A 27,168-nucleotide genomic window follows, 5' to 3' on the forward strand; every position below is an offset into this window, starting at 1 on the left:
AATCCATGCAACTAATCTTTGACAGACTGACAAGAGTACATAATGGGGAAAGGATAGTCTCTTCAATAAACTGGATGACCACATGCAAGAGAATAAAACTGGACCCATACCCAAGCATGTCCTGGATCCAGCAGAAGATTTTAAGCCATGGTTGTGAATTTGGGCTTGATTATATGGCCACATATCAAAGTGCCATCATCCACTGGATCATGGAAAAGCAAGAGAGGTCCAGAAAAACATCTATTTCTGCTTTATTGACTATGCCAAAGCCTTTGACTCTGTGGATAACAATAAACTGTGGAAAATTCTGAAAGAGATAGGAATACAGACCACCTGACCTGCCTCTTGAGAAACCTCTATGCAGGTCAGGAAGCAACAGTTAGAACTGGACATGGAACAACAGACTGGTTCCAAATAGGAAAAGGAGTACGTCAAGGCTGTATATTGTCACCCTGCTTATTTAACTTCTATGCAGAGTACATCATGAGAAACGCTGGGCTGGAATAAGCACAAACTGGAATCAAGATTGCCGGGAGAAATATCAATAACCTCAGATATGCAGATGACACCACCCTTAATGCAGAAAGTGAAGAGGAACTATAAAGCCTCCTGATGAAAGTGAAAGAGGAGAGCAAAAAAGTTGGCTTAAGGCTCAACATTCAGAAAATGAAGATCATCGCATCTGGTCCCACCACTTCATGGGAAATAGATGGGGGGAAACAGTGGAAACAGTGTCAGACTTTATTTTTGGGGCTCCAAAATCACTGCAGATGGTGACTGCAGCCATGAAATGAAAAGACGCTTACTCCTTGGAAGAAAAGTTATGACCAACCTAGATAGTATATTCAAAAGCAGAGACGTTACTTTGCCAAGAAAGGTCCATCTAGTCATGGTTTTTCCAGTAGTCATGTATGGATGTGAGAGTTGGACTGTGAAGAAAACTGAGCACCAAAGAAGTGATGCTTTTGAACTGTGGTGTTGGAGAAGACTCTTGAAAGTCCCTTGGATCTCAAGGAGATCCAACCAATCCATTCTAAAGGAGATCAGTCCTGGGTGTTCATTGGAAGGACTGATGCTAAAGCTGAAACTCCAATACTTTGGGCACCTCATGTGAAGAGTTGACTCATTGGAAAAGACTCTGATGCTGGGAGGGATTGGGGGCAGGAGGAGAAGGGGACGACAGAGGATGAGATGGCTGGATGGCATCACCAACTCGATGGACATGAGTTTGAGTGAACCCCGGGAGTTGGTGATGGACAGGGAGGCCTGGCGTGCTGCAATTCATGGGGTCGCAAAGAGTCAGACACTACTGAGCGACTGAACTGAACTGATATGGCCACAATATTGAAATGTTTTCAGCAAGGGGAACATGACTCGATTGATATTCTCAAATGCCCTAGCTTCTGTGAGGAGACTGCACTAAGAGAAAGACTGAAGAATGGGTAGCAGGTAGGTGGCCCGCAGGAGAGATGCTATAGGCTCGCCCCATATGGTCCCCATGAAGACAGGCCAGGTGGGAACTTCTCCAACTGGTCACCAGCCCTCAGAACCATCCTGCCAGGAAAGTGCTGGCACCCCCCAGCTGAGTGGCTTCTGTTCATGCATCAGAATGTCACAGCTGTCTGACTCCCAAGCCCAGCCTTGTGTGCTGTGCTGCCAGCCTCCTACTGCCCTTGGAGACTCCCTGCCTCACATCCATTTCCCTGCTTCTGGTGAGAGCCTGAGATACCACTGTTACTGCCAGTAGAAAGAAATTCTTTCTCTTTTTTTCCTTTCTCAGAACATAGGTTCTCATCCTAGGCTACCTGCCCCCATTCAGCTAGCAGATAACAATCAGGGCAACGTCCCCCAGATCTTCACCAGGCTTAGCTGTGACACCTATTTCCTCTGCCGCCTTCCTTCAGTCACCCAAAAAGGGTTAACAGAGATCTGGTAGTCTGTCTCAGGGTTAACTCACCCCTGTCTAAGTCTAATAATGACGACTGAGGTCCATGGATGACAAGCACACAGCCAGTGCATTGAGCCTTAAATAGTCCCAGAAGGGACTTCCCTGGTGGTCCAGTGGTTAGGAATCTGCCTGCCAATGCAGGGGACAGTTTCGATCCCTGGTCTGGAAAGATCCCACATGCAATTAACCCTATGTGCCTCAACTACTGAGCCTGCACTCTAGGGCCCGTGAACCACAACTACTGAGCCCAAGCGCCCTAGAACCCGTGTTCTGCAACAAGAGAAGCCACCTCAACGAGAAGCCGAGCAGCGCAGCTAGAGAGCAGCCCCTGCTCACGGCAACTAGAAAAAGCCTGCAGGCAGTGACGAAGACCCCAAGAAACCAAAAATAAAATAAACTTTTTAACAGTGCTGCATTATGACTGAATCACTTTGCTGAACACTTCAGTTCAGTTCAGTTCTGTTGCTCACTCGTGTCCGACTCTTTGCGACCCCATGAACCGCAGCACGCCAGGCCTCCCTGTCCATCACCATCTCGCAGAGTTCACTCAGACTCACGTTCATCGAGTCGGTGATGCCATCCAGCCATCTCATCCTCGGTGGTCCCCTTCTCCTCCTGCCCCCAATCCCTCCCAGCATCAGAGTCTTTTCCAATGAGTCAACTCTTCGCATGAGGTGGCCAAAGTACTGGAGCTTCAGCTTTAGCATCATTCCTTCCAAAGAAATCCCAGGGCTGATCTCCTTTAGAATGGACTGGTTGGATCTCCTTGCAGTCAAAGGACCTCTCAAGAGTCTTCTCCAACACCACAGTTCAAAAGCATCAATTCTTCGGCTCTCAGCCTTCTTCACAGTCCAACTCTCACATCCATACATGACTACTGGAAAAACCATAGCCTTGACTAGACGGACCTTTGTCAGCAAAGTAATGTCTCTACTTTTGAATATACTATCTAGGTTGGTCATAACTTTTCTTCCAAGGAGTAAGCGTCTTTTAATTTCATGGCTGCAGTTACCATCTGCAGTGATTTTGGAGCCCCAAAAAATAAAGTCTGACACTGTTTCCACTGTTCCCCCATCTATTTCCCATGAAATGATGAGACCAGATGCCATGATCTTCGTTTTCTGAATGTTGAGCTTTAAGCCAACTTTTTCACTCTCCTCTTTCACTTTCATCAAGAGGCTTTTAGTTCCTCTTCACTTTCTGCATTAAGGGTGGTGTCATCTGCATATCTGAGGTTATTGATATTTCTCCCAGCAATCTTGATTCCAGCTTGTGTTTCTTCCAGTCCAGCATTTCTCATGATCGACTCTACATATAAGTTAAATAAGCAGGGTGACAATATACAGCCTTGACGTACTCCTTTTCCTATTTGGAACCAGTCTGTTGTTCCATGTCCAGTTCTAACTGTTGCTTCCTGACCTGCATAGAGGTTTCTCAAGAGGCAGGTCAGGTGGTCTGGTATTCCTATCTCTCTCAGAATTTTCCACAGTTTATTGTGATCCACAGAGTCAAAGGCTTTGGCATAGTCAATAAAGCAGAAATAGATGTTTTTCTGGAACTCTCTTGCTTTTTCCATGATCCAGCAGATGTTGGCAATTTGATCTTTAGTTCCTCTGCCTTTTCTAAAACCAGCTTGAACATCAGGGAGTTCATGGTTCATGTATTGCTGAAGCCTGGCTTGGAGAATTTTGAGCATTACTTTACTAGCATGTGAGATGTCAACACAAAATTGTTAATTGACTATGCTCCAATATAAAATGTAGGAAAATTTCAGAAGTCCCAGAAGATTCTTTTTTCCAAACACCAGCTGACAAAACTAAAGGTTTCATGCTCAGCCACCTCTAAAACTTCTCACTGGGAATAAAGATTATCCCTATAACTGGCTTACTTTATGATTGTGAGAAATACAGTAACACATGGTCTCTTAAAAGCCCGTGTCCCTTTCATTATGCTTTTAAGAGAGTTAGAAGTACTGGTCCTAGAAGGTATTCATTCTAAAAAATTCCTTGGGCTTAAGGCTAGGTATAGTAGTCTGCTCCATCTGTTATAATAAACCCATAGACCAAGTGACTTAAAGAACAGACATTTATTTCCCACAGTTCTGGAGGCTGGAAAGTTCAATATCCAGGTACCACCTGACTCTCTCTATTCCTGGTGAAAGCCCTCTTCCTGGCTTTCAGAGAGTCACTGTCTTGTGTCTCCTTCTTATAAAGCCACTAATCCCATTGTGAGGACTCCACTCTCATGACCCTGTCAACCCTAATTACCTCCCAAATGTTCATTATCCAAATACCACCATACTGAGCTTCATGGTATGAATTTTTCAGGGGAATACAATTCAGTCCATAGCACCATGTGATACTACAGTTTTGAAGCTGCTGTGCTGTGCTCAGTCCTGCTCGACTCTTTGTGACCCCTTGGACTGTAGCCCATGGAATTCTCCAGGCAAGAATACTGGAACGGGTCGTCATTTCCTTCTCCAGGGGATCTTCCCAACCCAGGGAGTGAACCCACGTCTTCTATACTGGCAGGCAGATCCTTTGCCACTGTGCCACCTGGGAAGCCCACAGACTTGGAGAGCTTTCTCAATTTATATTATTCCTTGATTCTTATTTGTTTCCACATTCCCAATACACAGGGTGACTAGTAGTGTCAGTGAGGCTATGCTGGGTTCATTTAGTTGGGCTTCAATTAGACACAGGATTTCAGAGCTTTTCAAATCAAGTACCACAATCAATTCAGAGACCAGGGGAAATATCAGAGGCCCACAATAGGTTAATTTACCCATTGCATATTCCATGTGGCTGAAACTCCATAAGCTCTCTGCTGAGAGGTGTGAGGAATCTCAGGGAAATTTAGGTTTCTTGTGTGTTGCTTCACACTTCTCAAATAATGAAATGGTTGTAAGAACTCAGTCTTCAGACCTCATTATCGAAACTGGTGGTGAGAGTCGGGTGGAGCAGACTGGACTTCCTGCCTGTCTACAAAGGCTTGCAGGGGGCAATGCTTGAGTTCTAGCCCTGCTTCTGCAACAAATTGGCTGTGGACCTTGACAAGTCACTTCACTCTCCTGAGGCTGCTTCTCGATTTGCAAACAGGGATGATAAGACATCGTCTGAACACCTGAGCAGAATGCTTAGAAGGGCCAATACCAAGTCAGTCATTTAAGACTGTGATGCTGTTATGATCACATCTGATATTCACCCTATAGAAATCGTTTAAGGTCTTGGTTTCCCAGAATAACTATATAATCAGCATTCCAGAGCTGGTGAGTAGAAGTAATCAATCTTTTCTGCTGGTTTTGTGCACGTGGTTGTTCCCAACATTTGTTTAAGATCCTCAGTATGATGAACAGGAATAAGATACGTCCCTAGAACCTGAGCTCTCCTCCAAGCACAGACACTTGTCTCAAATGTCACTTAGGAGACTGTTATAAAGGAACTTTATTTTGCCTTTTTCTCTTCAGAGCAAAAGGCTCTTAAAGGATTGACTCTTTAATGGTAACGAAACAAGCCACTGTTTAGCTCCCTTAGGTTAGGGTACTTGGCAGGCATGAAGAGAAGGAAAGCTATTAATTTAGACTTTTCCCCTTCCTCTGACTCTAGCTGTCTTGTCTCTCAGCCAAATACATCTAAGTAATCTGTGCACCAAAATTGAGGTGATCAGTTCTAGAAAGGGGAACTTTAACAGGTAGGCAGATACAACCAATTTAGAAAATCTAGCTGGTATGGAAGGCAAATCGTGTGTACAAACAGAAGAGTAAAGCTCTGATATGAAACCCGAGATGTCAGCCAAACCTGTAGACAGCTTGCCTGGCTCAGTGGGTGTGGTGTGGTATGGCAGCCTGTGTTGGAAGGAAGGGAAAGGGTGATGAAGGTCCTGCTCTGGGTAGCCAGAGCATCTAGTTCAAAAGCAAAAAAATACAAATCTTAAGAAAAGGACTAAGACAGTCACCAAGCTGTTTAAAGTTTCAGGAGGAAATTCCACTAACAGCTGAATCATCTCAGGAGTCCAGACTCAGTTTCCAGCCCAGCTCAGGGCCTTCCTGAACACTAGACAGTCATCATGGGCTGGGGTCTCCCTAAAATTAACACACCGAAGACCTAATCCCCAGTACCTTAGAATGTGGCCACATTTGGAGATAAGTCTTTCCAAGAGTTAATTATGGCTAAATGAAGTCACAAGGATGAGGTTCTAATCCAATAGGACTGATGTCCTTACAATGAGAGGAGAAGACGCCACGGATACACACACAGGAAAGTCCACTCAAGGACAGAGCGAGGAGGCACTATCTATAAGCCAAGGAGAGAAGCCTCAGGAGAACCCTCCAGAACTGTGAGAAATAAGTTTTGCTATTTAAACCACCCAGTCTATGCTATTTTGTGATAGCAACCCTAACAGACTAATGGGTATATGTGTGGGCTTTCCTGGTGGCTCAGATGATGAAGAATCTGCCTGCAATGAAGGAAATCCAGGTTCAGTCTCTTGGTCGGGAAGATCCCTTGGAGAAGAGAATGGATAGCCACTCCAGGCTTCTTGCCTGGAAAAGTCCATGGACAGAGAAGCCTAGCGGGCCACAGTTCTACATACAGATACTACATGCTACATATGTGTATATGCTGCTGCTTCTGCTGCTGGTAAGTTGCTTCAGTCGTGTCCGACTCTGTGCGACCCCAGAGAGGGCAGCCCACCAGGCTCCCCCGCCGCTGGGATTCTCCAGGCAAGAACACTGGAGTGGATTGCCATTTCCTTCTCTAATGCGTGAAAGTGAAAAGTGAAAGTGAAGTCACTCAGTCATGTGCGACTCCTAGCGACCTCGTGGACTGCAGCCCTCCAGGCTCCTCCGTCCATGGGATTTTCCAGGCAAGAGTACCGGAGTGCGTTGCCATTGCTGTAGTGGGGACTAATTACAATCCATTTGCTACACACTGGGCTTCCCAAGTGGTGCCAGTGGTACAGAATCCATCCTGCCAATGCAGGAGATGCAGGTTCAGTCTATGGGTTGGGAAGATCCCCTAGAGAAGAAAATGACAACCTGCTCCAGTACTCTTGCCTGGAGGACTCCATGGACAGAGGAGCTTGGTGAGTTATAGTCCGTGGGGTCACAAAGAGTCAGACACGACTGAGCTCTGAGCACACATACTACACACATATATATGGTGGGGACTAATTACAATCCAGAAAACGATTGCTACTTTATTTTTTAGGGTTCAATTTACAAGTAATTTCAGAATCTGAACCCCCATATTTTCTTTACCCCAGAGAGGGAACAATCGAATCATAGTCAAGGCATGGAGAAAGGGAGACAAGACTATATCTGGCCCTTAGGTCTTATGACATCCTTTGTCCACACTGGTCCTTCAGGTGGGGATCTCTGTAAGACTCCAATGGTCCCATTGGCCTCGGTATACCGTTACATATTTTTTCTTTTCTGGAGTCACACCGTCTCCCGTCAGCACTGACAGAAAGCAAGATCTGGGACCCTTATGCACGGTGCAGGGGACACTCTCTCTAGTTTAACCAGATGTTCACCTTCACAACCAACTTTTTTTGTCTGACTACAATTTCATTGACTGGGGTAAAATCAGAAGATGGGCCTGATTCCCTGAGAAATGGGCTACCATCCTTCCATACTCCACTCATAGCTACAGGCTGCAGTGGTCTCACTTGCTATCAACAACAAGCCAGGAGCACTGGCATCACCTGGGAGCCTGTTAGAACTGCAATCTCAGGTCTCAACCTAGAATCAGAAGCCACATCTTAACCATACCCCCAGGAGAGTTGTAAATCCATATTAAAATTAGAGAAGCAGCAGCACTGCCCAATGACTCTCCAAGTTTAGAGGCACCAGAGTCACCTGGAGGGCTTGGTGAAGGCCAGGTGCCTTGGCTGCACCCCAGACTCTGACTGTGTGTCTGGGGTGGCCTGAGGATTTGCGTTTGTAGCGATCTTCCAGGTAATGGTGATGTTGCCAGTTTGTGGATCATGATTTGAGTAGAATTAATATAGACCTGCAGCAGTCCCCAATCTTTTCGGCACCAGGGATTGGTTTCGTGGAAAACAATTTTTCCACAGATAATGGTGGGGCGGTAGTTTGGGGATGATTCAAAAGCATTACGTTTATTATGTACTTTATTTCTATCATTATTATTACATTGGCTCTTCAGATCATCAGGCATTAGATCCCAGAGGTTGGGGACCCCTGGGTACAGAGTATATAAAGATACATTAGGGTTGTATAAGTTAACAGACCTCAAGTCACTTTTTCTATTTCATTATTAGTTGAGGCAGGCCTGTCATAACATTTGTAGAGTTTGGGGCAAGAATACAAAAGGACATTCATGTACCATTTGTATGAATATTTAACAGTTATAAATCAGGCTGAAAGAAAATGGATTTAAAAATATTCTCTCCTCTATCTTGACAAATACATTTGCATGATGATGCGGAAGATCAGATTCAAAGGTAGAATTCTCAGGAGTTCTTAGGATCCTCAGAATTACATGCCTATTCTTGCTCCAGCCTGCCCCTTTCTTTTCCCAGTCTCACCTCCTTCCTCAACCTGGAAAAAGACTCAAGAAGTGGGTTCAGGGCCTTTGGACAAGGAATCATAGCATCTCAGGAATTCAAAGGAATGGGTTTAGAAGGGTGACATAGGCTCCAGGTGGCATATAACGTACTTCATGGACTCCGTGCCCATGGGGAGGAGTGAGGCCAGAGAAGGACCAATATGCACAAAACAGAAACACAGAACATGACTCAACATGGTCAAATCTAAGTGCAATACAGACTGGAGGGCTTGAGGCAGCCTATGGTTTTCTGAGAATATTCTTCAGTTCAGTCGCTCAGTTGTGTCTGACTCTTTGCGACCCCATGGACTGCAGCACACCAGGCTTCCCTGTCCATCACCAACTCTCAGAGCTTGCCCACTCATGTCCATCGAGTCGGTGGTACTATCCAACCATCTGATCCTCTGTCATTCTCTTCTCCTGCCATCAATCTCCTCCCGCCTTCAATCTTCTCCCTTCAATCTTTCCCAGCATCAGGGTCTTTGCTAATGAGTCACCTCTTCACATCAGGTAACCGAATTATTGGAACTTCAGCTTCAGCAGCAGTCCTTCCAATGAATAGTCAAGACTGATTTCCTTTAGGATTGACTGGTTGGATCACCTTGCAGTCCAAGGGACTCTCAAGAGTCTTCTCCAACACCACAGTTCAAAAGCATCAATTCTTTGGCTCTCAGATTTCTTTATAGTTCAACTCTCATATCCATACATGACTACTGGAAAAACCATAGCTTTGACTAGATAATATTAGAGTTATAAAATTATTTAGCACCACCCAGGAAGTCTGCCTGCTACGTGGGAGACCTGGGTTCAAAACCTGGTTTGGCAAGAGCCCCTCGAGAAGGGCATGGCAACCCACTCCAGTATTCTTGCCTGAAGAATCCAAAGGACACAGGAGCCTGGCAGGCTACAGTCTACAGGGTCACGAAGAGTTGAACACGACTGAGTGACTAACACATTCACTTTCACTTCCAGGAAGTCTGCAGGGTTTCCCAGGTGGCACAGTGGTCAAGAATCTGCCTGTCAAAGCAGGAGACATGGGAGATAACCTACATTTAATCAAAAATGGCAACTCACTCCAATATTCTTGCCTGGGAAATTCCAGGGACAGAGAAGTCTGGTGGGCTACAGTCCATAGGGTTGCAAGGAGTTAGACATGACTGAGCGAGTGATCACGTGTGTGTGCACACATATACACACACAGGAAGTCTGCAAGATAAAAATGTAAGAGTTGACCTACTAATTTCGGTGACCTTCAGTTTGGTGCCCAGAGCAGCAGCATTATTATAGACTGAATGCATGTGTCCCCCCAAAATTCGTATGTTGAGTTGCTGTGAACAGAATATTGGTAGAGTGGACAGTAAAGGCCATGCTGGTGGGGGACAGAAATGAGGAAAGGATTATTAGGAAAGGGGCAAAAGGCAATCCTTGTTACAAAGTGGCAAAAAATTAGGCTCAACTGTGTGCTAGTGTTTTGTGGAAGACGGAATTTGTGAACGATGAAATTGAATATTTAGCTGAGGAGATTTCTAAGCAGAGTGTTGAAGGAGGGACTTGGTTCCTCCTGACCACTTTTAGTAAAATGTGAAGGCAGAGAAGAATCGAGGAAGGAATTGTTAAGCAAAAAGGAACCAGAACTTGGAGATTTTAAGAATCAAACCACATTGTGGAAAGTGAGAATGCTTGTTCTGAAAAGAACACTGAACAGTCATTTGATAAAGAGATTATGTTGCAACTCAGGGACTCACCAGTCATCTCTGAAGAAGTTAGAGATAGAGATAAGATTATACCAGCAGAAACACTGCCAGCTGGAACTAAAAGGGAGAAGGGAAAAAGTGTATGAAAGAAGATGGTCAGACTTCTGGAATTCTATAGGACTGGACAACAGGAACAGAGCTGTCCAGCTGCAAACATGTTTTAATCTTCAAGAAAAGGAAAGAATGACCCTGAAGGTAACTGAAGTTCATGAGGCTACTACCCTCACTATAGGCCCAAGGCCGAGGCTGCACCTTCCTTGGCTTCAAAGGGTAGGGCACTTTCAGAAAGCTGCGGGTCTGATGCCCTGTGAAGTCATACGGGTGACTGCCCCACTGGAGCCATGCTGGTGACACTGCCACCCCAGTCAACCTAGAAGGCAGGGCATCAGACCAAAGAGGATATTCCTGGGACTTGTAAGCTCGTGGATTTGTCTTGCTAAGTTTTCAATTTGCTTGGGGTCCACCATATTTTTCTTTTCAATTTCTCCCTTTTGGAATGGAAATGTCTATCCCATGCCTATTCCACTATTGTATTTTGGAAACACATAGTTTGTCTGGTTTCACAGATTCGCTTGTAGAGGAGTTTTGCCTCAGACTGAATCATATCTCAAGTCTCACCTGAGTTCAGTGATACTTAAACAAGACTTCAAACTTTAGACTTTAGAGCTGATGCTGGAATGAGTTAAGATATTTGGGGACAATTGAGATGTTATTTCCATAAGTTGAAGATGCTATTAAAATTCATTCCTTCATAGAAAGACAAGGGCACACCTTCCAGATCCCCTTTTGGGGAAGAGAGGAAACTCAAGAAACTGGTTGTTCAAGGTTCTACACAAGTGGACCCTGACAGTGGTTTTCATCATCTTCCTTGCTTCCAACCTACACAAGGAAAGGGGTGGGGCTGATGAAGGTCAGAGGTGATCATCATGAGCCACTGTGATGATCAAACAGAGGTTAAACCTCTCTAGGGGGGAAAAAAAAGCTGTACACATATTTGATAGTTTCCAAGCACCGTCAAACAGCTAAAAATCCCCCTGAATCCAGTATTCCACTCAGAGTTCTTACTTCTTGGAAGAGCTAATTTGGTCCCCTAGAAAAGACAGATGACCAATGGCCTCTAAGAAACCTGCTAGTTGAAGAAGGGGATGGGTATTATCAAATTTCTCTCTTTCCCTTCAGAAGTGGCACTCCACTAGATTCAGGGCATTCCACCTTCTTGAGTATCTACCTAAGGAAGTCCCAACATAGAAAGTTTTAACCTTTTTGTCTAAAACCATAGAGTTTGTCTGGCCAGTCGTTGAAGGAAGTCTAGTTGACCACTGGCTAAAAGAGGGGCCAGAGAACTCTGTGGCAGAACTTCAGGAAAGAGAAATCTTACTTATTTTTCCCTCAATTGGAAGGGCAATGCCTGGCTATTAGGAAAACAAGCACATCCCTGGTGCTGGAATTGTAGCCGTTGCCATGGCACCCAGCCAGCCAAAGCTTCAGATGCTGTGGAGGCTCCACAGAGACTAGGTCCTCAGAGCTGACAACATCAGTAAGATGCAGCTGCTAATTATGTATTAAAGCAACAAGAAAACCCCTCTGACATGCCGCAGATGGTGTCATGTCCTGAGGTAAGCTTTTGGCAAGAACAGAGCTGCCATTGATAAATTCCCCTCGTTTGCCCTTTAAGAATGTACAATGCCGGGTCATGTCTAGGGAGGCCAAACATTGAAAAGGCATACCTCCTCTGCTGGTCCCTGCAGTTTATGCTGTAATTCTGCCCCTTATTACGTCTGGCACATTAGAGCATCTTTTCTTTTCATGGTGTGATCTTGGCATCCATTTATCCAATTCCTTCGTTTAACAGATGAGGAAATGTATGTTCAAAGATGTATATCCCTTTGTCCAAACTGTATAACCAATAAACAGTGGAGCCAGGATCAGAACCCAGGTATGTCTGATTCCAAATGAAACCCATGCATTTCCTCAATCTTCATTGTTTTTCTGGACTGGTAGAAACTTTATTTTGTCCTATATCAATTAGGAATGATTCTTAAATATATTTAATTATGTATTAATTTATTTAGCTGGCCAGGTCTTAGTTGCAGCATGTGGGATCTTCAGTCTTCATTGCGGCACATGGGATCTTTAGCTGTGACACAGGGACTCTTAGTTTCGGTGTGTGGGATCTAGTTCCCTGACTGGGGATTGAACCTGGGAGTGTGGAGTCTAAGCTACTAGACCACTAGGGAAGTCCCTCAATTAGGAATGACTTTGACTGCAAGAAACCACAACCAAAAAAAAAAAAACACAAAACAAATTAAGAATATCTTAAACCACGCAGAAATGAAATCTGAACACAGGTAGTTCCACAGCTGCCTTACAGTTCAGTTCAGTTCAGTTCAGTTGCTCAATCATGTCCGACTCTTTGCGACCCCATGAATCACAGCCTTACAAGCAACACAGAATCCAAACCCCCAATTCAGCGTCTCTGCAATTCTCATGCCTTCATCACATACCCACAGGATGGTCATTGCAGATGCTGGAATCAGGGCCACATGAGTGTGTCCAAGCCCCGGTCAGTGGACAGCTTTGTGATAAGAGGAAAATGGGAACTACTGCAATGGTCTCTTCTTTCCTCAGGGAGGAAAATCCATCGCAGTATCCCCTCAGTAGATGTTTAAGTTTCACTGGATGAAACCAGATTATATGGACAGCTATAGATGCAAGGGAGGCTGGGATAGGGAGGATTTGGTTTTGCACAACTGCTCTAGTGGGAAGTAGTTAACAGAACACTGAAGCAGCAGTTAAGTAACCAAACACAGATGTCTGCCGCAGGTCCTCTCAGGCTCCAGGGAAGCTGGCTCAGGGGCAGTTCCCTCGCTCAGTGCTCTTGATCTTTTTCTAGCACCTCTCTCTCTAAGAGCCTCCTAACTGATGTTCTCTGTCCAGAATTTATCCATTGACTGGAAGGATTTGGCTGAGTTCCAAGTTGTCTTACTCATACCCTCAAACCTTTTCTGTCACAAGATCTAACTAACCATCTACACATTAAAAACACCAGCATTTAGAGAACTGTTGTTTAGATTTTCTGTTCTGTGTTAAGAGGAAAATATTTTGAGCAAAAATACATCAGAAAAACCTACTGTCTTTCTCTTCCCTGCACCACTGTTCTCGCCATTCGTAGCCCCAGAGGCACTTCAGACAGATTCTCCAAATGATCTCAGTCCCAGATGAGCTCGAAATGTACCTTATATGAAGGAAGGAATACACACACACACACCCTAAAATCAAGAGTAAGAGTAAGACAAAATCCTTACAGACTTACAAATTGACTACGTGGAAAACTTAGAGGTTTTCTTTTTTGTTTCTTTTTAATATAATCACTTCAGTCTGGTTGCTGGTTTTCAAATTTACTGATTTAAAATTCTTTACTATGGGACAGTTTATGCTTGTCACTTGAGAAAGTCCATGCCTGTCTGAGACCTGGGTTCGATCCCTGGGTTGGGAAGATCCCCTGGAGGAGGGCATGGCAACCTACTCCAGTGTTCTTGCCTGAAGAATCCCCATGGACAGAAGTGCCTGGTGGGCTATAGTCCATTGGGTCGCAAAGAATTGGACACAACTGAGCAAATAAGCACAGCGCATCTGATTCAAAGGGGTAGACTCATAACTTCATCTTGAAAGGCACAGAACAATATTTGCATTTACTTTTTATCCATAAACTAAGGGCAGGAATGAAACATCCATAAGAATACACAGCAACAATACCTGCCCCCCCCCGCACCCCCCCCCCGCGCCCCCCGCCATCGCCAGAAGCATTATAAACTCCAGAAGTCACTCCACATATTATATGTAAATGCAGCAGCCCCCTTTCCCCCAGAGCTTTGCAGGTGGAGTCCTAACAGTAGCTGCTCCATGAAATGGCAAACCAATTAGCCTGAGAGCAAATCTCCCCAAGGTCTGTGCTCACAGTGATGAGCCAGTCCTTTTGGCTCTTAGCAGAGCATGTGTGAGATAGTTACACATAGAAATTATTATCCTGTTCAGAGTCCAGGCTGATTGCACCTTAAGAGGTACAGCTGCTCCTTTGGTCTTTGTATATGGAGAAGAGCTCTTGTTTTTAAATGACAAAAAGAAACAGCCCCCCGGTGTTCCAAACCCCCATCTCCTCAGACAGAATAAAGACAAAGCACAGAATAAGGGAATGAAGGTTAGGTGAGGGACAGAGGCCAGTGCCAGGAAAAGACTGAAGAGAACCGGGAACGCACAAGCTATTAATTCTTCGAGAGGAAGAATGCAGGTGATTTTTCAATCAGAGAGCATGCCAATTTGGGGGAAGCCTGCATAGAGTGTGTTGGAACAAAGAAGAGAAGTTCCAGCAGTTCAATTAGTCCATAGGGAATCAGATTAGCAGAAAAGAGCAGTCATGAATGTTTCATTGCGCTTTTCATTCATTCAACAAAAATGTATTGTCAAGTATAGTTTTTTGCCAGACACTGAGAAGGGGATTCAGCAGTGGAGGCACCCATGGTCCTTGTCACAGGAAACTGACAGTCGAATGGGTAAGGAAAACATTTAACAAATGAATATACAAATATGTGTACTATTTGAATTGTGACAAGTGGCAAAATTCAAGATACACTGCCCAAAATATGGCACCTTGGCAAATTAAATATCTCAAGCTGAAGGAATTTGAGAAATGGTGTATATAAGAAGGGCTTTCTGACTTCCCCCTGAGGTAGATCATTAAACCCCACTGTGAGAGGTGCCCTCCCTATACCCAGACTTGAAAGGAACATCCTTACCTATCTCTGAAGATGCAGAGACGGAGCAAAATCTGAACTAACAAGCCTCGCTGGGCTTCCTACAATTTACTACACTTAGCTCACCTTTGTCCTGTTATATCTTTCTACGACTTTCCACTCTCCATCAAACCTAGCATAAAACACTCAGATCTAAATGTTTCTTTGGGTCTTCCTTTTCTTATGAAGGCTCCTGTGTCACATAAAACTTAAATAAATGTATACACTTTTCTTCTCTTACTGTTAGTCAGTTTAATTTTCAGACATGGTCAGAGACCCTAAGGGGGTCAAGGGAAATTTTTTCCTCTCCGACATGAGCATTTCGAAGGAAAAATACAGGGTACCGGAAGAGTGAAGAAGAAAGGGACATACCCAGACTGGGCAGAGTACACCCAGGAAAGCGATGTTTAAGCCCATGAAGGATGAGCAGGGTTTAGCCAGTGAAGAAGACAAGTGTTGGAGGCAGAAGGAACAGAGCGTGGGAGCGTGTGGAAGAAGCTGGCACATTTGAGGAGAGGAAAGAGGCCAGGGCGAGCCAAGAGCATAGCACTGAGCTGAGAGCTCAGATCGGCTATAATGCAACAGGGACTGTTAGAGACCACCCCTCTTCCAGAATCCTCTCTTCAGCTGTGATCATATCAAGTCCACTACAAAGGTATCCCCCCTGGTCAGCTCATCAAATACCAGGCAGGAAGTCAAGTCTTGCTTTGAGAACACCGTCCCCTGCTCTGAATCATCAGCAGAGTGTGAATGCATGCCCTAATATACTTTAGAGCTATTAGCAGGGTAAGGGGCAGGTCAGGGCAGGCCAGTAGCTATTCAATCTCTGATGTTTGGGGTGCTGTGTTGGGTTCCTGGGGCCTCCCTTGTGTCACACATGGCAACTGCCAATGATATCAGGTGGTGCTTCTCAGGTGGCACTAGTGGTGAAGAACCCACCTGCCAATACAAGAGACATGGGTTTGACCCCTGGGTCAAGAAGATCCCTTGGAGGAGGAAATGGCAACCCACTCCAGTATTTTTGCTGGGAGAATCCCATGGACAGAGGAACTTAGCAGGCTACAATCTGTGGGGTAGCAAAAGGTCGGACACAACTAAGCGACTTATCAGGTGGGGGAACTGGCCTCAAATCAAAGCAGTAGACCCTCTGCAAAGAGCTCCGTCTCCTTCCTGCCTCCTCCTACTGCAGACTAGCAACAGCCCAAGGCAGCCTGGTTCCTAGCTTCAAGAGCTCTTCACCTTCATTTCCCAGTATTTGAAAAAGGAAGTCATTTCCATAATGTGAGATTTCAGAATTCTTGTTTCAGTCCCCTGTTGCCTCTGGTATCAGCAATCCCTCCCCAGTAGACAGGAGAAGAGAGGAGAGCTGGACAGGTGGAAGGAGGCTGTCATCTAGGGTTCCTCACAGGCACAGGCTTGACATTCAAGGAGCCAAAAAGAATTTGCCTACCCTAACTTGCTGCTGCTAAGTCGCTACAGTCGCGTCCGACTCTGTGCGACCCCATAGTCGGCAGCCCATCAGGCTCCCCCGTCCCTGGGATACTCCAGGCAAGAACACTGGAGTGGGTTGCCATTTCCTTCTCCAATGCATGAAAGTGAAAAGTGAAAGTGAAATCACTCAGTCATATCCCACTGTTAGCGACCCCATGGACTGCAACCTACCAGGCTCCTCCATCCATGGGATTTTCCAGGCAAGAGTACTGGAGTGGGTTGCCATTGCCTTCTCCGTCATATCGCTAACCTCTGCTTTTTCATAGTATTAGGAAACTAATGCTCAAAATTCTCCAAGCCAGGCTTCAGCAATGCATGAACTGTGAAATTCCAGGTGTTCAAGCTGGTTTTAGAAAAGGCAGAGGAACCAGAGATCAAATTGCCAACATCTGCTGGATCATGGAAAAGCAAGAGAGTTCCAGAAAAACATCTATTTCTGCTTTATTGACTATGCCAAAGCCTTTGACTCTGTGGATCACAATAAACTGTGGAAAATTCTGAAAGAGATGGGAATACAGACCACCTGACCTGCCTCTTGAGAAACCTCTATGCAGGTCAGGAAGCAACAGTTAGAACTGGACATGGAACAACAGACTGGTTCCAAATAGGAAAAGGAATACGTCAAGGCTGTATATTGTCACCCTGCTTATTTAACTTCTATGCAGAGGACATCATGAGAAAAGCTGGACTGGAAGAAGCACAAGCTGGAATCAAGATTGCCGGGAGAAATATCAATAGCCTCAGATATGCAAATAACACCACCCTTATGGCAGAAAGTGAAGAGGAGCTAAAAGCCTCTTGATGAAAGTGAAAGAGGAGAGTGAAAAAGTTGGCTTAAAGCTCAACATTCAGAAAATGAAGATCATGGCATCCGGTCCCATCACTTCATGGGAAATAGATGGGGAAACAGTGAAAACAGTGTCAGACTTTATTTTTTTGGGCTCCAAAATCACTGCAGATGGTGACTGCAGCCATGAAATTAAAAGACGCTTACTCCTTGGAAGAAAAGTTTTGAGCAACCTAGATAGCATGTTCAAAAGCAGAGACATTACTTTGCCAACAAAGGTCCATCTAGTCAAGGCTATGGTTTTTCCTGTGGTCATGTATGGATGTTAGAGTTGGATGAAGAAAGCTGAGCACCGAAGAACTGATGCTTTTGAACTGTGATGTTGGAGAAGACTCTTGAGAGTCCCTTGGACTGCAAGGAGATCCAACCAGTCCATTCTAAAGGAGATCAGACCTGGGATTTCTTTGGAAGGACTGATGTTAAAGCTGAAACTCCAATACTTTGGCCACCTCATGCGAAGAGTTGACTCATTGGAAAAGACTCTGATGCTGGGAGGGGTTGGGGGCAGGAGGAAAAGGGGACGACAGAGGATGAGATGGCTGGATGGCATCACTGACTCGATGGACGTGAGTTCGAGTGAACTCTGGGAGTTGGTGATGGACAGGGAGGCCTGGGATGCTGTGATTCATGGGGTCACAAAGAGTTGGACACGACTGAGCGACTGAACTGAACTGAACTGAGGAAGAAGAAATAAGTGCTTTGGAAATGAAAGCACTGAAGCAACAAAGTTCCTACTTCGGGCATCAGTGATGCCCTTCCATCACCTTCCTCTGCTCTCCCTGTTCCTCTTCTCATTTTCTCATCTCTTTTCTTAGTTCAGGACTTCAGTTAAAACTGTATGTGATACATGCAAGAATCCATGTCAACGTCTATCCATTTAAAATGTCAGGAGTAGAGACATGTAGTGTTTTTCTCTACTGCAATGCCTCTTTTAGCCCTTCTTAGCATCCTTCCTTATCTCTCTCTGGCCCTCCATCCCTTCCACTTTGATATTTCTTCCCCAAGGTATGTGTTTTAGATTGTAAACTTCTCTTTCTCCTTCCTTCCTTTCCTCATTGTTGAGATTTCTGTTCTCTGATGCTAGATTCAAGATTTTTTGATACCTTTCTCTTTTTTTGAAGTATATTTGATTTACAATGTTTTAGGTGTACTGCAAAAATTATATATATATATATAAATTTGCTTTATATATATACATTTGTGTGTATATATATATACATATATACACACACAAACACATGTATACTGGAGAAGGAAATGGCAAACCACTCTAGTTTTCTTGCCTGGAGAATCCCAGGGAAAGAGGAACCTGGTGGGCTACAATCTGTGGGGTCGCAAAGAGTTGGACACAACTGAGCAACTAACACACACACACATATATACATGTATATGTTCTTTCTCAGATTCTTTTTCATTACAGGTTTTTATAAGGTATTGAATATAGTTCCCTGGGCCATACAGTAGGTCCTTGTTGTTTATCTGTTTTATAATAGTAGTGTTTATCTGGTAATCCCAAACTCCTAATTTATCCCTCCCCTATCTTTTCCCTTGTGTAACCATAAGTTTGTCTTCTATGTCTGTGAATTTATTTCTGCTTTGGAAAGTAATAATAAAATTTTTAAAATTATAAAGTCCTGCAAGTTTTCCCTATTTGAGGACAAATATCTATCTGGTGGATCTGAAAGTATTTCAAAAGAAATACAGTTTCATTATTCCCAAGGACGAAAGATAATGCTGGTTGAGAAGGGAATAAGAAAGCCTTGTACTTGAACAGATCAGCGTTGTAATTAGCCTATTCATTGTTTAAATGCAAATTCAGGCTCATAAACTGATGAGCATTTCCCCTGTTTGTGCTCTTAATTCCATTAGCAAATCTTTTTCTTTGAGATGCAGAAAATCCCATTACAGAGTAATATTCATCACAAAAATTAATCCCAGGGTCTCCCATAATCACAGCTATTAATCTCTAGAACTGGTCCAGTGCTGTGTTCACATGATTACAAGTTTCCACATATAATAACTTCATACCATAGATGCTGTCACAAAAAATGGCTGGCCTTGCTCATAAGCTAGGGTGACTTGAGGGTCAAACTTGAGGGTGACTCTGCACTGCTGCCTCTCCTCCTCACCTTCCTGACTTTCTGAGTCAGTAGATCTGGTGTGTGCAAGACATGAGCATTTCTAAGAAGCTCCCAGACTACAGTGCTCACACATCAGAGCTGCTGCCTTAAGTGCCTGAGAGATTGGGATAGACGTGAGACCAGCCAGACCCACTCTGCTCCGCTGATGCATGCTTCCAAGTTACGCTCTTTCCCCCCGAGACTAAGCCTCCTGTCCTTAGAAATCAAAAGGTAACCAAGGATGTCAGTTCATACTAAGACATAAATGATTAGAGGGAGGACAATGACAATGGGCACCTGAGATGGCAGGGCCAGAGGGCAGAGGTGAGGCCCTCCGAGCACAGAACAAAACTGGGTCCATGCTGTCTGTCTGGTCCCAACTGGTCTTCTCAGTAAGATCCTCTCCCCACAAGGACATGACTGCTTCTATGTCTTCTGGTTGTGAGTGAAATGATGAAAGGAGAGCTGCAAGTCAGGGCAAGATTAAATGATTCTGGCTTCTTGGAGCGTTCTTACAGTTCTGCCTGTAGTTATTTCACTGTGAGATTTTAGAATCCAAGAGGATGAAAGTCACATTTGATGGCTGATGTGTTTGGTTTAGACATAAAAGAAACTGGACAGATTTGTACTGATTCTCCCGACTTGGAGCTGTAAGAAGGCTTCAATTTTTAGGTATTACTTCATTGTGTGTACTGAGCATGATAAAGCAGTAGATCCAGAAGGAACTGGGTTCCCATTGCTCTGAGTGTCTGAGGGTTACATAAGACAAGGCAATACGCTACTGTTGCTAATGGAATAACCTGGAGTAGAAGGGTGTGTTTAAGGGGGGATGATGAACAGGCTTGGAGTAAACTGAGGAGCCCTGGAAGAAGGCTAAGTGCAGGCAGGATACCTGCCCATCTGTCACCTATGCATTTTTTGCCCATAGGTGATAGGCTGAGGCCATCTTGATTTCACTGACTTTTCCAGCAAGAAAACCAACCAATCAAAATAGAGTACGTGAGGTCAGAGACGAGTCTTATCCAGGGTGGAACCGCAGGGTCTTGGCTGCTACCACAGGGCACTTTCTCAATGTTGGGGACTGTTTAACAGTTTTCAACATAATGTTGTATGGACACGGTAGTTGTTAAGACAGTGATGAAAGAACTTAAATACGAAAGCAAGGCTTCCTTCATAGTTTCATTCTACTCCTGTAACTCCTGGATTCATCGGTGGGTTGGTTAATAGTGGACTAAGAATACCTGCTATAAAAATCACAGATTGTAGGTTGATGATGGAGGGAGGCCAAGGTAGTTGTGAAAAGAGCATATTTCTAAGTAAAATAGTAAGAATCTAATTGCTTCTGTGAAGAATCTTATTGAAAATAGTAGGCAAACAGATCCTAAGGGGTCAAATCCATATTGGTTTTGGCTTGATGTTCCTGTGAATATGTTTAATTGTGATCTTCAGATTATGATAATTACTAAAACAGAAGTGAATGCTGTCTTAACTACTAGCGACCTTTCAAATTATTTCTCTCTTGGATTTATGTCAAAAGTACCTCATTTGATGTCAGTTATGCCATTAGTCCTGGAAAAGTAGGCTTCTCATCAACAAATTTTTTCATAATAGAACAGTCATATGACATCAACCAAAGGTCAGTATCAGACAGCAGCTTCAAACCAAAAGCACCAATTAAATGTGAAGTAAAATTGTAGTTGATTTGGAAAGCATATGATTAGGAGTGCTATATCAATAATCACATGTGACCCATGACATCCCATTTCTCCGAGCAATGCTGAGACACAGATGCTGTCCATTCTTAGTTACTGCTGGAACTGGGATGTGAACATACGAAAATATTTTCAATTCTTCTTCAACCAAAAATTTCTTCCACTTACTGACATCTATCAGGTGGTACACTGTGCCTTTCAAGAGGTGAGAAGTAACTGTACATCTCACTGGCCAATAAAGGAGACTTCAAGACTACACCAAACCTTTGTGTGAACTTACCACAGTTCTTCCCCAGAAGCTTCTATTCTGAAATGTTAAAAGGTAGCTGAAGGGGAGAAAGGGTGATTTTTTTTCCCAGAAAGCCTCCTCCTCTCTCTCTCCCTGGTCTCTCTTTCCATGCCTACTTCAATTTTAGTTATTAGATAAAATCATCTCACCCCATTCACAATAAAACTAAAGGACAATTCACTCAAAAAGTACTAATAATGACAGACATTGTCAGAGAAAAAATAAACAGTATAATGATTTTTTTTTCCTTGCTTTTGGCAAGAATTCATCTTTAAAGAAAAAAAATGAGCATGTGCTTTGCAAAGTCCAAGTGATTCATCTTTTTCCTCCAAGGTGAGGTGACCCACACTGTTTCATCATTTCAGACTAGCAGTCATATGAGGTTTCAAAATGAAATGTGATTGCTCAAAGGTAAAAACCAAGCATACCACAGGGAAAAGTCAAAATATTCAAATTTTTCATTTCTCTGTTTTGCATTTTCCTGCCCTCCCTGCTTACATCTCTTTCTACCTTGCCAGAATAAGACTTAAAAAAAAATAATATCAAGCATTCAGATGAGGAACTGTCTGCCTCAATTTAACTGTATATGGAAGAAGTCCAGTAAGAAAACCCTCAAATATTCCTTTGATCTCCCTAAACATCTTAGGATCTTGACTCATTTCCCTAGGAAAGATCAGAACCTAAGTCTTACATTCCAAATAATTATAATCCCAACACTGGGAAGGACAATGGCAAATTTGCCTACCCTAAGTGGTATGGATTCCTCAAAACATTCCTGCTAAGATATTGGATTTTCCAGCTTTCTTGCACAATGTAGAACTTTACAAATACTTCTTTGTCTCTCTCTTTTTATTCCTAGGTAACACTGTAAGACTTGCTTTAGATTTTGCCTCTAAGCTTCTCTCCCTCTTCCTCTGAGATGGGTACTTCTCCTTTCTGCTCTCACAGAAAGCTATGTGTCATGAATAAAGTATCTGAAGGCCAAGATTTGAACTCTGGTTTTTCCATTTATTAGTTTATAACTTAGAGGAGGAAAAAAGGAAAAAGAAGGTATACTCTCTGGGAATCTGAGCTTTCTTATCTATAAAACCCAGTGAAATAAATTAAAGCAAACACAAATAAATGGAATACTATCTCATGTTCACAGCTTGGAAGAACTACTATTGTTAAAATGCCCATACTATCCAAAATGATCTACAGATTCAACTCATAGAAATCAGTTTTTTTTTTTTACAGACTTAGAAAGAAAATTCTAAAATGCATATGTAACCACAGAAGACCCCATCCAGCCAAAACAATCTTGAGCAAAAAGAACAAATATGGAGGCACCATTCTTCCTGATTTCAAAATATGTCACAAAGCTACAATAATCAAAACAGCACAAAAACAGTGACTCAAAGCAGATGCATAGACCAATGGAACAGAATAGAGAGCCCAGAAATAAATCAATGCATATATGGTTAACTGGTTTTTGACAAGTGTGACAAGAATACACAATAGGGGAAAGAATAGTCTCTTCAATAAGTGGCTTTGAAAAAGTGGATATCTACATCTAAAAGATTGAAATTGGATTCTTATCTTACACCACATATAAAAGTTAACTCAAAATGGATTAAAGACTTCAACTTAAGATCTGAGACTGTAAAACTCTTAAAAGAAAACAGAGGGGAAAATCTTGACATTGATCTCAGCAACAATTTCTTGGATATGACACCAAAAGCATAGGCATCAAAAGGAAAAATAGACAAGTGGAATTATATCAAACTAAAAAGCCTTCTTACAGCAAAGGAAACCATAAACAAGATGAAAAGCCAATCTAAAGAATGGAAGAAACTATTTGCAAACCTTATATGTGATAAGGGGTGAATTTCCAAACTACATAAGGAACTCCAACAACTCAATAGCAAAAAATCCCCACACAACCCTAATTTAAAAATGGCCAAAGGACTTGAGTACACACATTTCTCCAAAGAAGACATACAAGTATCCAATAGATACATGAAAAGTTACTCAACATTACTAATCATGAGGCAAACATAAATAAAAACCAGGAAATATCCCCACACACCAGTTAGAATGGTTATTAAAAACAAAAAGGAAAATAAAAAATAAGTGTTGGCAAGGATGTGGAGAAAGGAAACTCTGATAAACCACTGGTGAAAATGTAAATTGGTATAGGTACTAAGGAAAAAAGTATTGAGTTTCTTCAAAACAGTAAATAAAGAACTAACATATGGTCAAGTATATGAAATGATATTCATTTCTGAGTATATATCCAAAAATATCAAAACCAAGATCTCAAGAAGATATCTGCACTACCATGTTCATTGCAGTATTATTCACAAGATGGACACAATAAAGGACAGAAACAGTATGGATCTAACGGAAACAGAAAAATATTCAGATGAGGTGGCAAGAATACACAGAACTACACAAAAAAGATCTTAAGACCCAGATAACCACGAAAGTGTGATCCCTCACATAGAGCCAGCCACTTTTTTTCTTAGTACCTATACCAATTTACATTCTTATCAATGGTTTATCAAAGTTTCCTTCCTTCACAACCTTGTCAACAATTATCTTAGGCCAGATAATGTGACTTCTTGGACTGCAAAGTTAAGTGGGCCTTAGGAAGCATCACTACGAACAAATCTAGTGGAGGTGATGAAATTCCAGTAAAGCGATTTTAAGTCTTAAAGGATGATGCTGTGAAAGTGCTGCACTCAATATGCCAGCAAATTTGGAAAACTCAGCAGTGGCCACAGGACTGGAAAAGGTCAGTTTTCATTCCAATCCCAAAGAAAGGCAATGCCAAAGAACGCTCAAACCACTGCACAATTGGACTCATTTCACATGTTAGCAAAGTAATGCTCAAAATTCTCCAAGCTAGGCTTCAACAGTATGTGAACCAAGAACTTCCAGATGATCAAGCTGGATTTAGAAAAGGCAGAGGAACCAGAGATCAAATTGCCAATACCTGCTGAATCATCAAACAAGCAAGAGAATTCCAGAAAAACATCTACTTCTGCTTCATTGACTACGCTAAAGCCTTTGACTGTGTGGATCACAACAAACTGTGGAAAATTGTTAAAGAGATGGGAATATTAGACCACCTTACCTGCCTCCTGAGAAATCTATATGCAGGTCTAGAAGCAACAGTTAGAACCAGACATGGAACAACAGATTGGTTCCAAATTGAGAAAGGAGTACATTAAGGCTGTATATTGTCACCCTGCTTATTTAACCTATATGCAGAGCACATCATGTGAAATTCTGGGCTGGATGAAACAGAGGTTGGAGTCAAAATTGTTGAGAGAAATATGAATAACCTCAGATATGCAGTTGACATCACCCTTATGGCAGAAAGTGAAGAGGAACTAAAGAGCATTTTGATGAAAGTGAAAGAGGAAGTAAAAAAGTTGGCTTAAAGCTCAACATTCAGAAAACGAAGATCATGGCATATGGTCCCATCACTTCATGGGAAACAGATGGGGAAACAATGAAAACAGTGACAGACTATTTTCTTGGGATCCAAAATCACTGCAGGTGGTGACTGCAGCCATGAAATTAAAAGACGCTTACTTCTTAGAAGAAAAGCTATGACCAACCTAGACAGCATATTAAAAAGCAAAGACATCACTTTGCCAACAAAAGTCTGTATAGTCAAAGCTATGGTTTTTCCAGTGAGAGTTTGGCCATAAAGAAGGCTGAGTACCTTCTCTCATTAGAGGCAGATTCTTTATCATCTGAGCCACCAGGGAAGCCCAGAATAGATATGAACTGATGCTAATTCATTAGTACAGAGAAATCTCAATTAACCTGAACATTCAAGTAATCAGGGAGAAAACAAAGAAAAAGTTAGGAAGAAATGATACTATGAATGGGGGATCCATAATTATACAATACCAGGGCCTCAACTGGAATGAAGAAAACAAAATCTTCCTAGCGCATAATGATTTCAAGAAATACCTATTGATGAAGCAAAAGAGTTCTTATACTAAGAGTTAAAAAAAAAAGACATTATAGGGACTTCCCTGGTGGTCCAGTGGCCAAGACTCTGAGCTCCCAGCGCAAGGGGCCCAGGTTCAATCCCTGGTCAGGGAGCTAGATCCCACATACTACAACTAAGACCCAGAGCAGCCAAATAAATAAATTTAAAAAGACATTATAGACATAGTGGATTTAAAAAATATACTTGATAGAGACTTCCCTGGCGGCCCAGTAGTTAAGACACTTTTCTTCCACTGCAGGGGGCACAGGTTCCATCCCTGGATGGGGAATGAAGCTTCCACATGCTGTGTGAGGCCAAAAAATAGAAATACATTATATAAATAAATTAAAACTAAATAAAAATATACTTGATAGAAAAGCTTACTTGAATTAAAAGTACCATTAATAACTAGAAGAAATGTTTTATAATGTATCCAAGAATGTTATGTATCTTTAGATTATTCTAAAATAGAATGAAGTTGGCCTTTAATTTCAGTTTGAGAGTCCAATGTAGGGAAAATGAGAGAAAGGGATGCATCCTACTGTTTCGAATAGGGATTTATTTTAGTGGATTATTTAATATTAATAAACAATTGTCTCAGTCCAGCACACCAATCCTCATAGGATGTTCTCCTTTTCCTTTGATTTCATTCATGACTTTTTTGCGGTAAAGCAGTTTAACAAAATGAATGTTTTTATTCTTAATGCCACTTTAGACTATTGAGTTACTGATATAGAAATCACACTGTTTTTGTGGCACCAACCATTCAGATCAATGAAAAAAAAAAAGAGAGAGAGACAAGCTTGTTATTGTAATTCAGTATTTCACTTTGCAGTGTACATACAGTTTCTGAACCTGTCACTTGGGTCATAGTAATATTTCTTGCCCTATTAGCAGTCATTTTCCTCTTTGGTATGTTCATCCTCAAATAATTTCTGAAAATGACACAGGAATTTGTGGTACTTAAATGCCTTCTTGTTCAGAAGAAAGTAACTCTTACTTATGAAAATTGTCAAGTTAAGGAAAAGACCAAAGGAAATGTTAGGCGTGGCCACTTTATTTGTCTATGTATTTATTTTTGGTTGCCCCGGGTCTTTGCTGCTGCAGGCAGGCTTTCTCTAATTGCAGCGAGCAGGGACTACTCTTCACTGTGATGCATGGTCTTCTCGTTACGGCGGCTTCTCTGTTTGCAGGCGCAGGCTCTAGCATGGGTGGGCTTCAGTAGTTGCAGCACATAGGCTCAATAATAGTGGTGCTCAGGCTTAGTTTCTCCACAGCATGGAATCCTCCTGGACCAGGGATTGAACCTGTGTCCCCTGCACTGGCAGACAGATTCTTATCTACTGTTCCATGAGGGAAGTCCTAGGAGTGACCTCTCGATCTTGCCATTTGAGGTAAGAACAGGGTACCTGTCATCGTTCGGTTTCACCAAATGAGCTTTCCTCTTTGTCTCTCTGTCATTGCCTCACTTCACTGCCAATATTTATAGGAATGAGTTTTGGGGAAAATGATTCTATCTTAGCTTTCAAACTAACCAACTGAAATGCAAAACTTCCTGCACATGGAATAAAGTATATTAATTCCTCAGTAAGAATGTTACTCTGTGTGGGTGATGATGAGTTCTGACATGGGTATAGTTACTGTTCTCTGTAAGTCA

Source organism: Ovis aries, chromosome 1 (assembly GCF_016772045.2).
Source record: "Ovis aries strain OAR_USU_Benz2616 breed Rambouillet chromosome 1, ARS-UI_Ramb_v3.0, whole genome shotgun sequence".
Lineage (NCBI taxonomy): Eukaryota > Metazoa > Chordata > Mammalia > Artiodactyla > Bovidae > Ovis > Ovis aries.